Consider the following 16,955-nt stretch of genomic DNA (forward strand, 5'->3'; position numbering starts at 1 on the left):
TCCCTACAGCCAGAACACTTAACATGTTGTCTAAGGCAAACACTAAATCTGCAGAGACAGAGAGATCGACCTCCCTCTGGCAGAGAGAGCCAGGCTGCTTCCTGAAGTGCTTTCGTTATTATTACCAACAAGCCTAGAGATGGAGGCCTTGCCTCACAACACAGCAACACCTCAACTTGCACATGATAGATCACCAAGGGCAGGTACTCCCACGAAACTGAAAATGGCTTATACATAGCACCATTAAGTATCAGATCTTTTTTCAGAAGGTCAGAAAATCCCACCTACTAGCAATCATTTGAGTTCAGTCTTCAGTTTTCATTGCAAATATTTCCACTGAGCGGTAAAAAGATGAAGAGAAAAACTTGCCAGACTTGTTTTTGAAAACAATATTTACCACTTGGAATAATATTAATCTGTTTGTGGGTTTTTTTTTTTTTAATTCAGAGGTGATAATTTTTCCCTTTCCTTAGATTCTGTGATATTTCCAGTTCAACCTTTGATTTAAAGAACAGCCAAAACTGCTAACAGCAATGAAAAAAACAATGATATGCAAAATGGACTTCTCCTTGACATTTTGATCTTTGTAATGAGCCTTCTGTTATTCACACCAATGATAACAAATAAATCGTGTCATGAAGGGAAAGTATTTCTAAAATACTGCATGACAGCCTCTAAACAGAGGAAGACAGCCTCATTTAAACAAATGACAGTTTAAAAAATTGTAAAATTACAAGCAACAGGAAGAGGGATAAGTGAAGAAAAGAGACATTTAGGGTAGACTGAGCTCCAGGAAACTTCAGAAGAGAGAAAAGGTAAAGAGAAAGAGAGAGAGTTTAGAATAGTTTAAATGTTAAACTGGAATAAGATCAGAAAAAGAGTGTGAGTAATCATGAAAAGAGCACCAAAACAGTAATGAGAGAAGACAGAAACAGTTAAAGATGGTTAAACACTAGAACAGAGAATGTTAGGAAACCATGAAGAGTGTAAGGTGAGAAGTGAAGCCCAGCTGAGATGCACCACAGCAAGTGGTTTCTCCCAAGAGGGATGGGAATTACTTCAATCTCACAGTTGATTCCACAGTCAATCTCTGGCTGGGAATAAAAAAACATGAAAGAAAATTTTAAAATGTCTATTAATGAGTTTATTAACCATCCATCCATGGGTTCAGTTGCATGTTAAATACCAGAGAGTCAGGCAGAAGTCACACTGCAGCTGCAGTTTAAAGAACCTTCTGAGTGGAGCTTGAGCCTCCCACTCCAAGTCCTCACTGCCCCCTACCTGATGCAACAATCGCACTCATCTCTCCTGAACCTGAGTGATTAAATCCTTTGTTTGTTGCGATGAGTACAGTCCACACACCCAAGCATACCAACTCCCTTAGGAAATACCTATCCTGTGGACTGCAGCCCACAAGCCCTAGCTCTACCAGAGTCCCTACCAGCATCCACCTAGGGTAGTACAGTGGCATACAGACACTCCCATTTTGGTCCAGAAATGCCACGGACTTCCATGTAGTGCCAGGCTTTGTCTAACCGCCCAAGAGAAAGTTTACTCTTCCAGTCTAGAACTCCGCAGATGCAGCTTGTTTCCTTCATACCCAAAATGGCAGCCCAAGGCAGCCCGGGTGTTCTCATGCTGTGCTCCTTAGACCTTTGCAGTCAGTGTCAGTCAAGCTCGCTTGAGCAGCTCTGCCTGTGCTCAGGCAATTAACTCACAGACCGGCTCTCCACTCTCTGATCTGAACAAGCCTTTCCTAAACACAAGCACCCAGAACAAACCAGACCATTTCAAACAAGGCTCTGTCGGTGAGCAAGCGTTTATTTTTCCTCGCCTGACTGAAGCTAACATATGCAGCACATCCTAGGATCACATATGCCTTTTGCAGGTGGCTTTTTTGCTGTTAATAACTATTACTCACAAGCCCTTCCCTTCAGCTGTTCTCTCCAAAGCAACTGGCAAGGCCCCAGATTACATTATTTTATTATCAGTCTATACGTGTAATCTCCCACTCTCTTGCATTATTTAACCCATCGATATCCTCCAGCTCTTCCAGTGTATAATATACCAAATACCAGCTGTGTCGGTAATGCCATTACCCTGCCTGTATTGCATTACTGGATGTATTGCCATCACTAACGGCAGGACACAGGCTCCTGTACTGAGTTTGCATGGCCTCAGGACTGCAGTTCATCTAGGCTTGATATGTCTGAGCTTTACTTGGCCTGTCTGCAACTTTTTTATATTTGGTTTAGCTGCAACAGCAATTTTCCTAACTGACCTGTTAGCTATGGCTAATTTGATTTACTTCATTTTATGGAGCCACCCAGGTTTTTCACCTCTATTATAATAATGTACTATAGAGAAACACAGGACTGGTATCTTTAGCAAAGAGATAGCGGAGACATGGGATGCAGTGGAGTACAGGTATGGAGATACGAGACGGGGCACAGGCTTGACAGTAGAGGACACACACACACGCACCACCCTCCCAGCTATAAACAACTTACACATGATCAGATCAAGAAAGGCTGACATGGAACTGGACAACGCTGGATATAGGAGTAAGAAAGAAAACACAGGAATAGCTTCTAACATATGTAAGAGGTACTGTATACAGTATGATTGGATATAACACCCTCGAGTTGATCCTACATTGAAGAAGAAGAAACCATCATCATGAATATCCTCCTGGCCAAGGACTCCCAATGGTCATACCATAACCATCCCCACCACCATAATGAAACCACCAACCTTAGGGGTGAGAGGAGCTGGGGAAGGGTCAGCATAACATTAGGAAAAGCAGTTGAGTCTAAGCGTATGTATAACAGTATTTTAACTGTGGTGGTGGTATTACTACGATAACATCTGCACAGACATATTCTTTTTCTGTAATAATTACGTCTATACTAATACTGATTCTTGGATTAGACTGTTAAAATTTCAATTACACTAACAATAGATTTTTTTTACTTTATATAATTTTATATAAAAGGTAATGTTCCTCTTTGCTCCTAAACAGTATTTTGAGCTATGACTCCCAGCTTCATCTTTTAGTGCACAACCATTTCCATCCCTATCGCAGTTTAAGCCCAGCCAGGAGAAAAGCAGCACCTGGCCACTTGCCCATTCCTCCCCGCAGTGGGATGAGGAGGAAAAAATGTAACAAAAGGCTCATGGATCGAGACAAGTACAGGGAGAGATCATTCACCAATTACAGTCACATGCAAAACAGGCTTGACTTGGGAAGAAAAAAATCAATTTAATTTGTTACCAATCCAATCAGGGTAGGATAATTAGAAATACAATAAACACTTAAAACCACCTTCCCTCCACCCCTCCCTTCTTCTGGGCTTAACTTTTCTCCCAATGTTTCAGCTCAGGGGAATGGGGAAATTGCGGTCACTTCATCCCATGTTGTCTCAGCTTCTCCTTCCTCCTCAGAGGGAGAACTCCTCACATTCTTCCTCTGCTCCAGTGTTGGGTCCCTCCACAGAGTCCTCCACTAATTCCTCCAACATGAGTCATTCCTATGGGCTACAGTTCTTCATGAACTGCTCCACCAGGTGTCCCTTCTGCAGGTTTCAGTCCTTTGGAAACAGACTGTTCCAGCACAGGCTTGTTTCAGTCACGGCCTTCAGCCACAGCTACCTGCTCCAGCATGGGATTCTCCATGGGCTGCAGGTGGGCATCTGCTCCACCATTATCCTCCATGCGCTGCAGGGGAATCTCTGCTCCTGAGCCTGGAGTGTCTCCTCTGCCTCCTTCTTCACTAACCTTTGTGTATGCAGAGTTGTTTCTCTCACTGGGCATCTGCTCCACCATTAACCTCCACGTTGTGCAGAGAGACAGCCTGCCTCACCACTGGCTGCAGGGGAATATCTGCTCCAGCACACCTCCCCATTCTCTTCCTCACTGACCTTGACATTCACATACTCATTTCTCTCATGTCCCACTCCTCTCTCTGCATGAGGTTTTTCAGCATTTTTTTTTTCCTTCTTAAATATGTTATTGCAGAGGTGCTACCACCATCACTGATTGGCTTGGCCTTGGCCAGTGGCAGGTTCAACTTGGAGCCAGGGAAGCTTCCAGCAGCCTCTCATAGGAGTCAAGCCTGTAGCCCCCACCCCCACTAACAAAACCCCACCACACAAACCCAATACAATTCCATGAGCATGAATAAATAAAATGCATCCCACAGGCAGACTTAAGAAATTCCTTCAGCCATTTATTTCTCTTCACAACACTGACCATTTTGAGTCCTTTTAAAGTTCTAAAATTGGTAAGGAGCTACCTTTTGTATTAATCTTTTTTTCCTGCTTGAATGAATAATTTATCATCAAGTCCCACAACAAATACTTCAATAAATTACAGTTTGATTAGTCCCAGATTAGTCACGTCTAGAAAATCAGTTTTTAAATGAGCTAGTTTGGGAGATCAGTCTTCTTTCAGTAAACACATGCTGTGTTTAATGAAACTTCGCATTTATGTTCACTTCTTAAATTATTCTCTTATCCAAAATGTGTTCTATTTTGCAGTCCATCAAGGGCAGATGAACATGTCTGCAGTTACCTGGATCTGTTTCTTTCCCCCTTCTTAAACATAAATATTGTATTTGCTATGCTCCAGTTGTACAATAGCAGGAAGTATTTGATGCACGTTTTAACAGTCCTAATGAATCTGAAATGTCAAGTGCCATTTTTACAAAATTTTTACATGGAAGCATACAGTTTTCTGTGTAAAAAAAGAGTGGCATTTGGCTCTTCAACCTCTGTAACAGTTGCAGAAACTTCTGCTCCTGCAGCTCGCTTATTCATCAACTGCTGCATGCCTCTAAGTCCTACCTGATCTCCCATATTGAAAAATCAAGGCAAATGCTCATGTGGTTTTGGAGCCAGCCCTTTATGAACTGTAATGTTTCAACTGTAAAATGTTCCCTCTTTCCTTGCACACATACACAATTCCTTTGTTGTCTTTATTTGCAGGACTAGGAAAAAAAAAATCTAGATTCGCTTTTCATTTTCTTTGCAAGATTTAAGTCAGCTTAGGTTTCGGTGAGGTTCAGCAATCTGCCACTTAGGGACTTCCAAGACACTACTTTCTCAGATGACAAGTACCATTTCCTTAAATTTCTGCAAGCTCCTGATTGCATTTTAGTGGATTGATTCCCAGCTAGATTTGGAATTCCTCTCTACAGGCTTCCCCACCCCCACCCCCCCCTTCTTTCTTGAAGAAACAAATTTCAATTTGGGGGTTTTGTTTTGTTTTTTTTTTTCACTTTGAAAAAAGATATTTAAAACAAACCTTTATTAAAAATCTTGCATTGGTCCAACACACATCCACATATCACCAGTTTACCTAACTTCTTAAAAACCAACTTTAAAAATTGAAAATCTCATTTAGATTTATGTTCATGATCCTATGTAATACAAACCGAATCAGCTTGTTAACACCTGATACAAGTGGTTATTTTTAAGGAAGAGCTGTAAGGTCATACTGAATTAAATTCTAAAATAGCTTCAACTTTTTTACAGTCCTATGGTAAGTAGTGAAGAAATTACACTCACAAATAATTAGCTCCTATTATTATTAGCACCATTTACTTTCTAATCGGAATTTGGAAAGACAAACCCTTCTATAATGAGACATCTCCTTATTATATTTGCCTCATACATAACACCACAAGGACTTCTCACTAAATTCAGGTCCAAGTTCAGGCTGACGAAAAACCAGCAGATTATTTTCCATGCTCTTCCAAAGTAGTTTTGAGTTACATGAATCCAACCTTGTCCATACCAGTGGCTCTTACCTATTTACATTGTGTCATTAATTTCCATTACAGCTATATGACTTGTACTGTGGTTTCTAGCCTTTCTGGACCCTTGAGTCCTGTCTACCGGTCACGATTACCATTACAGAGTAGCTACGGGCTAACCTAAAAATATCTATTTGCAGGTGCTGTTCCCAGCTTCTCCAATTCATTTCCCAAACCACCTGCACCCAGTCTCACTGATCTCACCCAAATGTCTTCTGGGTACCAACTTTTCACAGGGTGGAAACCACCTGTTTTCCACCCTGCCTACCACCGTTTTCAAAAGCAGTAATTTATTTCTTTGTCATGGCTACCCTGCCACTGTAAGGTTGTTTCTTTAATGTTAAATCTTCATTCACCTTATTTTTTCTTCCTGAATACTCAAAGTAGACATAGACATCACATACATTTCTCTGTATGCTTCCTTATGGGTGAAGATGCCAAATTCTCCTCACAACACAAAGCCTTGAGCCAACTGGCTGATCTTCATCATTTAGTTGCACTTTTGTTGACCAAAGAAATACTGTGTTCAGTTCAAACAGAACTACTACTGTAGCCTTAGTGGCCTAAGCCTAAAAGTAAGCCAAAGCTTAAGAAAAGAGAGATCCTTTAGTTCTAACTGATTGCTCAACCATATGATCCTATATCTGGCTGAAAAGCTATGCATTAATATCTCTTCTAACAATGGCTATGTTTCAGAACAATTTTATTAAAGAAAACCTACTAGAAGAACAATGATGAAACACCAAATTTTCTTCTCTGGTCAAATCAAGGAACGAAATGATATTTCCCTCTTGGGGTGGAGTAGAGGGTGGCTTGGTCAGTGTGTCAAAAAAAAAAGCCCCACATTAATGCAGAGATCTGCAGCTACTGCAAAATCCCGCCCAAAGCAAAATCTGTGTGCTCATTTCCCTCACTCCTTCTACATCCCTGTCTAGGATCGGTATTCTCTTGTGATTTAGTAATAAAATTTTGGGAAATTTGTTATGATCCGTGGACACCAGTGGTCTGAGTTTGTCTGTTAACAAATTCATTCAAAGAGGTGCAGAAAACCCCAAATCCTACTGAAGGATTTCAGCCATGCATTTCAGCCACGGAAGGACAGCTGTGTAGCTGTAGTGAGGCCGGCATCTCAGCACCACCCTCCAGGTCCGAGTTCCAACATGACAGAGCACAACTCACAGGTTGCCCTGTCTGGCAAAAGGATACAGAATCAGGGATTTTAAGCTGCTTCTTTTCCATCCCCTCCTTTACTTCCATGGTGGGGGGAAAGGGAGGCCACCCCAAACAGAAGCAGCTGCAGCAACGCTCTCCCTCTGTGCAGGAGAGGAGAAGCTGACAAGCCACAGCCAATAGGGCAAAGACAGTTGCTTCCTAGGTGAGCTGATACTGGAAGAGGTTGGGATAGCAGCAATTTATTCAGCAGTATAGCACCAATATTTTTTTTTTTTAATTTAGTATAACTGTTTGTTGATGCAGATGAGCCAGAGCGAGTGAGAAAATTCTAGAAGGCTCAAATTGTATTTGGCAAACTATTTTTTAAACCATCATTCATGCTCAATTACAGCACAGGGTAGCTTACCTGTAATAAGTCAGAATTAAGAAGTTATCTAAATGGGAAAAATAAAAAAACCCCACAGCTTGACCCTTCTCATAAGCCCAAGTCAAACACTTCACTTCAAAAATTGCAGTAGGGACTGCATTTTTCAATATGTAATCAACTTTATGTTCTTGCTTCAACAAGGAGATCATTAAGGTCCAGAAAAACGAGCACTGAGTAGAGCAAGTTATGCTGCAACCAAGAGAACCAAGAGTTGGATGACTGAGGAAAACTATTAAAATGTAAACAATAAAAGTCAAAACCAATGATCAATTAACATGCCCCATCTCGCTTTGTTCAAGTAATTAAGTTGTGGATAACCGTTCCTCTAGCCTTTGATATTTGCATAGCTGATTGCATATTTACCTCTCACATCAGACTAAGGCAAACACACACACTGTTGATACTTTATATTTCTATCTCTCCAGACATAAATTACTGGTTCAAGTTGGTAACAGATACCCCCAGGTGCATGAATTCTGTCTTTTAGTGCTGAGCATAATTCAGACTGACTCGAGACCCAAGAAAATGGCCACTCCAAACAAATACAAACAGAACTCTTCCTTTATTTTTCCAAAACATTTTGCCAAAATTGAAATGTTTCACGGGAGAACATACTTCCACCAAGATGGCAAGTCTTTGAAAGCATGTTTATGAATTAAAATAATTTCATTTGTTTTTACAAGCTCACTAATATCAAACTGCATTCCCTCCCATTAAAAATGTAACTTCACACAAGTCATACAAAGGATCCAACTGCTTCTCATAGACAGACTCTCCAGATACTTCTGCAGCATAACATCAGACTCAGAAATCTGAATCTCCATTTGGACTTCTTGTTAGCCAGCTCTCTCTCTCAGGGACCAATTTGTTCATTGCAAGTTTTAAACAAAATTTTGCCAAACCAAGACACTATAAGCCCTTATCTGATCACAGAAGGAATCAATTATAAATGGTGTCATTCTGGTGAATGAAAATTTAGCATTCATGTAGTAGTGTTGTGAACAAAAATATAACGGTAACGATTAGTTTCTTCCTCAGACAAAAAAGGGAGTAAGTGAAAACACAGTGCTAAACAAACACAGCAGGCAGTATGAATGATTAAAAGACCAGGGAACTAAAAATCTAATAGAGATAGCCAAAACTCTCCAAGGGGATTAAAAATTTTAGGTTCTCTTTCCAAATTTCCAACATAAGATTTTAAAAAAGTGATTTTTTTTTTCAGAAAGCCTAGGGAACACATCTAATGTTTAAAAAACATTATAATTGACAAACAAACAACTCCATTCAGTATCATAAGCTGATGTTTGGAAATTAATCATGTCAATAAAAAGGTGGAAAAGCATGCTGTCCTTTCAAGAGAAGCAGAAGGGTCAACTGCTATCCTTCCGTTGGCCCCCAGCCAGAGTATGGAGAGCATTTTCTTAGCCCTCATATTCAAAATTTCTCTTCGAAACTGCACCACCGAAATGAACACCACTGTTGAAATCAGGTTTTTTCCTCTTCTTCCCCAAGCTCTTATTTCACTCCCATCAATAGCACACACATTCCTCTCTTCTGCTTGTGGTGGGACTGAGAGAGTCAGGGCTTTCAAGTGATAACCAATACTGACTTCTGCAACTGCCTCTGCTATTAACCTTCCTCTCCCCACTACTCTAGCTGAGAAGCTGAAGAAAACAACAACAACAAACCCCAAATAAATGAATATTTCATTTAGTTCTGCTGTATTTCCAGATCCTATCTGAAAAAGTAATTTTAAGCCACTTCTGTTACTGTGGGGGTTTTTTTCCCCCCTCCCTGCTCTTCCCACAATGATCACAGCTTCTGTGTCACCATCACAGTCACACTGGGTTTCTTTACACTTTAATTTCTCCAAGACCAAAGATGAGATTAAGCAGTCCTAGATCTGATCACTAGGAAGTCTGCAGGAGACTCACCTTCATTCTCTCCAATTATTTTCATTTCAGTAGGAGTGAGACCAAGCTGATGAGTCAGCTCTCCCGTGCATCATCTGAATCAGAGTCTTTCTCCTGGAGAATCCACGTGTTGTAGTCATGAGTTTCCCCAGCCACAACTCAAGGTAAACCCTCTCTCTATTCTCTTTCAGCTATGCTCCCCTATGTGCAGAAGATATAATTCCTTGATAACGACAGAGGGACAAAGCAGGCTCATCCAGGGGAAAATAAGCTCTTATTACAGCTATTCTTTCTGCCTTCTTTCCTACCCGAATTGGCTAGGTGCCTTTGCTCTGACTACCAGTCACCTGAGATTGTTAAAACAAAGTATTTTTTCACGGTTTTACAATGCCTCTGACAAGTGACCAGATGTCTTCTACTCATCTACGATAACACTACAGGACCAGAAAAGAGGCAAATAAACACAATCTTCTGGTATAAGGAACATAGCCAACACCTACTTGGCTAGCTAATTGATAGCTAGCTAATTTAGTCTTGGCTACCAGAGATTAATCTGGGTACCTTCTGAAAATATTAAGAGCAAGGAGGGATATATTCCCACCCACTTGCTAAACAGAGGGCAGAAAAGGTCCCTCATTGTCCCTGTCTGGACAAGAAAAAGTTTTCTTCATTTATGACGCTCTATTTTCTTGACTGCAGCAGGTGTAACGAGGTCCTATCAGTATCACAGGTAGGAAAAAAAGAAGTGATCAATGAATATAACAATTTTTGTAATGAGGTCCATAGCCAAAGATTAGTACTATTACTACGGGGACAAAAACTGTACAGATAATACATGGATGGGACCACAGCCCAATTGGTCATACCATCACTGTGAATGCATCATGATTTGAGAGCTGTTTGGGACATGATTTTCATAATGAACAGCTGTGCTGTACAAGCAAGGTAGATGTCTCCACTGTATTTTCATTTTCTTTTTCTCCTTCTGCCCCAGTGAAGACATTTTCAGCTCAATGGCAAATCACAGCATCTGTAGCTGTCCTCACTTCTTCATTTACGAAACAGGGATAATAGCATTTGCTTCCTTCAAAAGAACACTGGGAAATCCGTAACAAAAATTATGTGGAGATGATTTTATTATCCAGCATCAGCTGCAGTTTGCTCTACTTTCCTGGATCTCGTGCCTTCAGTGGTTCCAGGCTTTGAGCAGGTTGCCTAGACTCTAAGCAGAGGAGAGCAGCAGCAACACTGACGCAATGTGAAGCTCCCAGTGGCTCAGCATGTTGTTGAGGCAAAGCTGCAAGCAGAACCCCTTCATCTCTCATAACTACCTTTCCTCAAAAGTAATCAAATTTTGTTAAATACTTGAGGTTTGATTTGCCTGAGCTGGCTATCAGGTTGGAGACTTTTCGGTCTTCTTCCTTCAGTCAGACTCTGAGAAATACTCTATAAACCTGAAGAAAATAGTCCATTTTATTTCCTTTACTCAATATGACTCCCTGTCTCCTTTGCTGTCTGTCTATTCAGATGGCACTCCAAAACATGCGGTGCAGTCAGAAATCTATTTAAGCCGAAATCATATGGCCTCTCGCTTATTTCCTCTATTACTCTTTTCAAGCGACTACATTTTTTTTTTTCAAAGAAATTATCTCCTTGCTTCCAGTGACAAATCTCAGGGCACTGGGACATCTATGGAAAAATGAAAGAGAAAAAAGTAATTCAACCAAAACAAACAGAACGTGCAAATGAAATTTGTGTTTTGTCCACACTGTAACACAGGGTTAGAATGTTTTTAAATCATTCTCCTCCAAAACCAGTTAATGAGCAGGGGACAGCAGTTGTGTAGCATGTCTCTGCCAGTTAGAAATCAAATGGCATCTCCAAGGTACAATTCTCTTCCAGTATGATACCAGTCGGCAAAGAAAGAGAAGAGCCCAAACTTCATCATCTGCAATTGATATTCATAAAATCATGTTATCATTTAGGTTGGAAAAGACCTTTTAAGATCATCAAGTCCAAGCATAAACCTACACTGCCTAGTCCAGCACTAAACAATCTCTCTCAGTGCCACATCTACATGTCTTTTAAATACCTCCAGGGATGGGGACTCCACCACTTTCTGGGCAGCCTGTTCCAGTCCTTGACAACCCTTTTGGTGATTTTTCTTAATGCCCAATCTAAACCTCCCCTGGTGCAACTTGAGGCCACTTGCTCTTGTCCTATCCTTTGTTTCTTGAGAAAAGAGACCAACACCCTCCTCACTACAACCTCCTTTCAGATACTTCACAGCCCTTCCTTCTTAGCTGGAACTTTAAGAACTGCCTCTCTTTTATTTCAGTGCAATTTAACAACCACTCAGGATGGACCCTACCTTAAATTCAGAAAAGGACAATCACTGTGGCATTTAATGGTAGCAAAACATGAGTTGGCATGCAGCGTCATGCCCTTTCCACATAGGGGAACCTGTTTACCAAAACCATATTAGCATTAATTACAAGCACCTTGGCATAGCTGCAGTGAAGGAGGGTATTCTGTGACAGCACCACAAAGCGGTGCCTCTATCCATAGGAGAATGTCCTAGAAACAGGCAAGCCAGAGGAAGAGAGGAAAGTGCAATCACCTTCATGTGGCAGAAAGGAATTTAAAGACATAAATCAACTTGCTTGCAATTATCAAAAAAAAAAAAAAAAAAGTGTGTGACAGAGAGAACTTTTTTCAGAGAAAATAGTAATTTTTAACCTCCAAAGGGAGGCTGCAGCCCTGGAGGAGGTCAAACTACTGCTGGAAGGCAGGTTTTATTCAAATTGAGTTCTTATTAACATATAAAGTAGTTTTTAAAAGCTATCTATACGCCACATATCCAAATGTAATAATAATAATTAGTAAAAAGAAGAAAATGCAGGCTGAAAAGAGCTCAGATTTGTCGTTGATCTACTGGTTGATTGTTTCCAGATAACATCATTTCCCACTTGTCTCTAAACTAGACCTTTTATTACAGCAACCAGGCTCTGCTGAAGCTCTCTGAGAATCACCACTTTCGGTATCAGTTAGTCACACAAACTTAGTACTAATTCACCACAGGAAATTAAAAGAAAGAGAAAAATCATTTATGGTTATGCTTTTTTTGTTGTTGTTGAATTTTGCATTGATTTTGAAACAAAAAATTAAAGCTTGGAAGATCTATCTTCAGCTCCTACCTGTAATTGACAGCGGAGGTATTTACTTCTGTTTCCTACTCCTCAAGCGAGCCCTTGCTACAGCTCAAAGATTTCTCAGGCAGGCATCTCAATCAGCCATACAGATAATTTGTCTCATACTCAGATATTTCTAATGCCCTCAAAGGAATTTTCCTAGAAGTTGGGCTTATTATGCTCTGGTAAAAATTAAATATTTTATACACATAACTAGCTTCCAAAGGAAACTAACAGGTACTAACAAGTGCTTTGTAGGGCAGTACTTACAGCATTCAGATATGCAAGTCTTGCTCTGAAAAGAAAAAATTTTGGATTGGTAAAGAGGGGATGTGATTCAGGACTCTCTCAATAACTATCCTACACAAAAGACTACTAGATAAGGCCAAGTCAGCACGATATAGAGTAGCCTTACCTGCTCTCCTCTCCCTTGCACGAGCAGCAGTTACTCCATAAATTTTTTAATGTAACCTGCAGTTATGTATAGCTACATTTCATAGCTGCATTTGCCTCAGTGAATAAAATATTTGCCAAGTGTGATTCAACAGAATTTTCTTGAGAACATGTCTCTCAGCAGAGCTGCAAGACAGTCTTTTTTTCATGTGTGAAAAGAACTGCTCCCAAGCACTTCGACTACCATAAAGGCAGGATTTTTAGAAAAAAGTTTCAAACCTTTCTGTTCCCTGCACACTGTACTAAGTGATACTTAGAGATTCAAGTGAGAGACCTCCATAGCCAAAACCACGTTTTTCAGATCACGTTCCTGAAGTTGAAACCTAGGTGGTTTCTTTAAAGCCTGCTGGTGAGTGGAGCTCTAGGGGTCACCCTGTTTACATCATTTGGGATGTACTTTTTTTTCCCCTTCCTTATGCAAACTGCCACTTGTCTTCCTCCCATTCTTCTGCACTCCTATTAATGCAGGAATTCAGTACTGTATTTCTCCATATGAAGAAATTGGCAAGGAATGACCATGTGCTCTTGGCAGAAGTTTACCCTGGGATTAGGCCAATAAGCAATCATTTTCTGGTTGCCACAAGCATTCCATTATTTCAGTTTGCCCATTCAGTCCTCTGTAGTTCAGCTCCGTTAGTGCTTCCTTAATAAACCCTTATTATCAGGGGCTTAGGCCTCAGTCATTTGAATTCATGCTCAGCTGGGACTTGGTATGCAGGGACGCAGTCCGAATGTCCTTAAAAAAAATAATTAAAACACTTACTTTGCTACAGAGCCAGGACAATAGAATTTCATTGGCTGCAACTTATATTTGCACTCTTAAAGACTTAAGAAAAGCTGTATTTTGAAGTTTGTTTTATAAACAACACTTGGAGGCTTTGGTTCTCTCTGGAAGAGAAATGTGACAGCAGTCTTTTGCTTTTGTCCTTCTTTGCACCTTTACAGCTGTTGTTTTCAGCACAAATAGATTTAATTTTCTCATCCATTTTTAATTGCCTACTTTTGGGGCTGGCAAATCCAAAACCACATTGATCCTCCCCTGGGGTAGGTACTGCTCCCACTGGAGCAGTCACAGCATCTAAGATTGCTTCTCCTCCCATGGCACAACTCATGGCTGCTCCACTGACTTGGTGCCTACTGCAGAGACAGCTCCAGCCACTTATGTGTGCAGCACGTGCTCTACAGCTTTGATCCAGGCACCTCAGTTCTCCTGGAAAGCAGCAGGCAGTCTGTATCACTAAGGGCACCACCACAGACACACACCAAATTAGCAAGGTGACTGGCTTAAGACGTTGAATTTTAAGCAACTTAAGTCAACTTCATTGCTACACAGATCAATTAAGAAAAACAGTTTGTCCAGAGATTAGCTGTAAATCCCAGACTGTTGAGCATGCCACTGAAAAAAGCTCACAGCCACCTCTCTCATGTACCCAGCTGTCATAAACGACTTAATATTTAACTTGCTCTTTATTTTTTTATATTCTTTAGAATAAAGGTGTAAAAGCCATTAATCATAGCAATTTACTGGCCCCAGGCTGGATGGATGTTTTTATGTAGTGCCTGTGCAGGGCAGGAGTAGTGACTTGTATACCTCAGACATGGGTGGAATCTTCTGCAGCAAAGTCTCTTTGTACAAGTTAGATTCTACTGTAGTTACAGTTGCAGTCTCTAGAAATGAACATTTAAACGCAAAAAGGTGTATCACACATGGAGCAAATTAGTAAGGCTTTACACTGTATTTATGTTCCTTCCCTTCCAATATATAATCCACCAATGTCATTACTATCCTACATTCTCATTCACTCCACCCTCTCCTCTCCTTTACTCTCTGCAATTAGATATGTGAACCACAGAAAATGGAAATTCTGCCCTGCATCCTCATAAGGATGACTAGTCCCCTAGAACAAACTGGCTTGTAAGATATGGAAGTCACTGCTAACTGTTTGGAAAGCAGGAGAAAAACAAACAAACAAACGTGTGATTAAAAAACACACATGTATTTTGGACTTCTGAAGTGAAGTCCTCCTCCATTTGCTACTCACTAGACACTCTGCAGAGAGCAGTCATACTCTCAACCTGGGAGGACAGGGAAAGTACAGAAGGCGTCTCAACTACTCCAGTCAGAATCCCTTGGGACACTTTTTGCTTCTCTTCCCATAAACAAAATTGAAACCCTTTACTGCAATTGCTGTTTGAAGAATTTAGAGAACAGCATGGGAAAAGCATCCTTCCAGGGACTGCGCTACTACCGTGAGCTGCCATAGTGGTAACAAAGGGGAGCTGGTTTGTGGCTGAAAGACCAGCTTCACAGGCTCCACTCTGGGACCAGGGGCCCTTGTCAGAGCAAAGAGCTCCTGAAGGCTCTGGACTCTTCAGTTACAGCAGAATCACACACAGATGAGTCCTGAGACAACAAGAGTGCAGTTGACCTCAAATGAAATCAGACTCATATAAACTTGAGACTGCACTGACTAAAAATCAAACTAGCGCACCAGATCTTGCAAGATCTCTGCTGCCTTTTATACTCTTCGTGAAGGAGTAGAGAGCTGAAAATATTTGTAACTCTAAATGGTACTTCCCATTGGTCCTTTGTTTCTAACTTCTTCCCAGATGCTTAAGGGACAGAAAAGTATTGTGGTATGCCTGGTTGTTACAATTTCTGTAAAACAGAAATTCGGTTTCAATGAGTCTCCCAAGAACATGATCAAGTTTAACTATGGGGTTTTGTCATTTCTCTTTTTTTTGTAAATTTGCAAGAAAATGACAGGGGAGAAAAAAGCCTTAATAAAACTACAACAGCTGAAGAAGTTAATAGGTAGGTACTGGGGAGGGGTGGGGGAAGGAAAGAAGGAAACGTGGCAGGTGTTAACTCTTGATACTTTTGGTGGAAATTTATAAGAAGTCATCATTGTTTTATTTCTGCGCGGCTCAAACAGGTAATGTGATCAGTCTATTCTTGTATCGGCCACAAACCTACCATCAACAGCAGTGATTTCCTCAGAAACACTTCAGGACTTTATTGCAAAATCCCAACCACAAGGTTAGTATAAACCATCATTAATTAAACACACGATTTCTCATTAGGGAAGATAATTCAAAGGTCCTCGAGGTAGACTCATCTGCGATATCTGTATAGGTGCAATACAGCATTGCCCTCTGCTGGATTTTAAGCTGCCTAGTCATGCAAGAGTTGCCTCTGGCTGAGCTAGAAAGGATGATTTTTAAACAAGCAATGTACTAATTATCATAAGGGAATACCTTGCCACCAAATAAGGAATGAAATAGCAAACTAATGCTTATTCCTAAACCTCTCTTTTTTTCTCATGACTAGCACTGCTTCAGACAGAAACAGTGTTGACTAATTCAGCCCTTGCCTCATCCAGCCACAGTCACAGACTATTACGCATTCCCCAGAGTCCAAACACCAAACAGATCGGTGTACAATCAGATCCACAACGTTTATACAGGCAGAGGCTGAATTTAGGTGAACTCTAGCTAAACCCATGCTATGGTTCTCGTACCTACAAGAGTGGTCCATCTTGCATGACTGTCACATCCAACTGGGTGTTTCTCAGCACACAGCACTCCTGCTAGACAAAACCCTGCTGCCAGCAACTCCTGTCTGGGTATCTCCTGATGGAAAGTCAAGTGCTATTTCCAATCTCTGCACTGATAGTCTCCATATTCCTATCTCAGTGTGAACTGATGTAGGATGAGTATGAAAAGAATGAAGAAGGGCAAACTGGACGCAGCACTACAATGTAAGGCAAATTTTTTTGTCAGTTTTTGCTGTTCAGCATCTATCATTTGCTGACTCTTCCCTGGCTTTTTGACATTTGGTTTAACATATATAGGTATATAGGCATATCTATATGTGTAAACATATTTGAACACAGCTGCCTGTAATGGGTTAATTATAACTGTATGATCTAGATACAGACAACAAATTCAATGTCTGTACTTCTTCAGTTATTATTCCTGCT

Source organism: Buceros rhinoceros, unplaced genomic scaffold (assembly GCF_000710305.1).
Source record: "Buceros rhinoceros silvestris isolate BGI_N320 unplaced genomic scaffold, ASM71030v1 scaffold6042, whole genome shotgun sequence".
Classification (NCBI taxonomy): Eukaryota; Metazoa; Chordata; class Aves; order Bucerotiformes; family Bucerotidae; genus Buceros; species Buceros rhinoceros.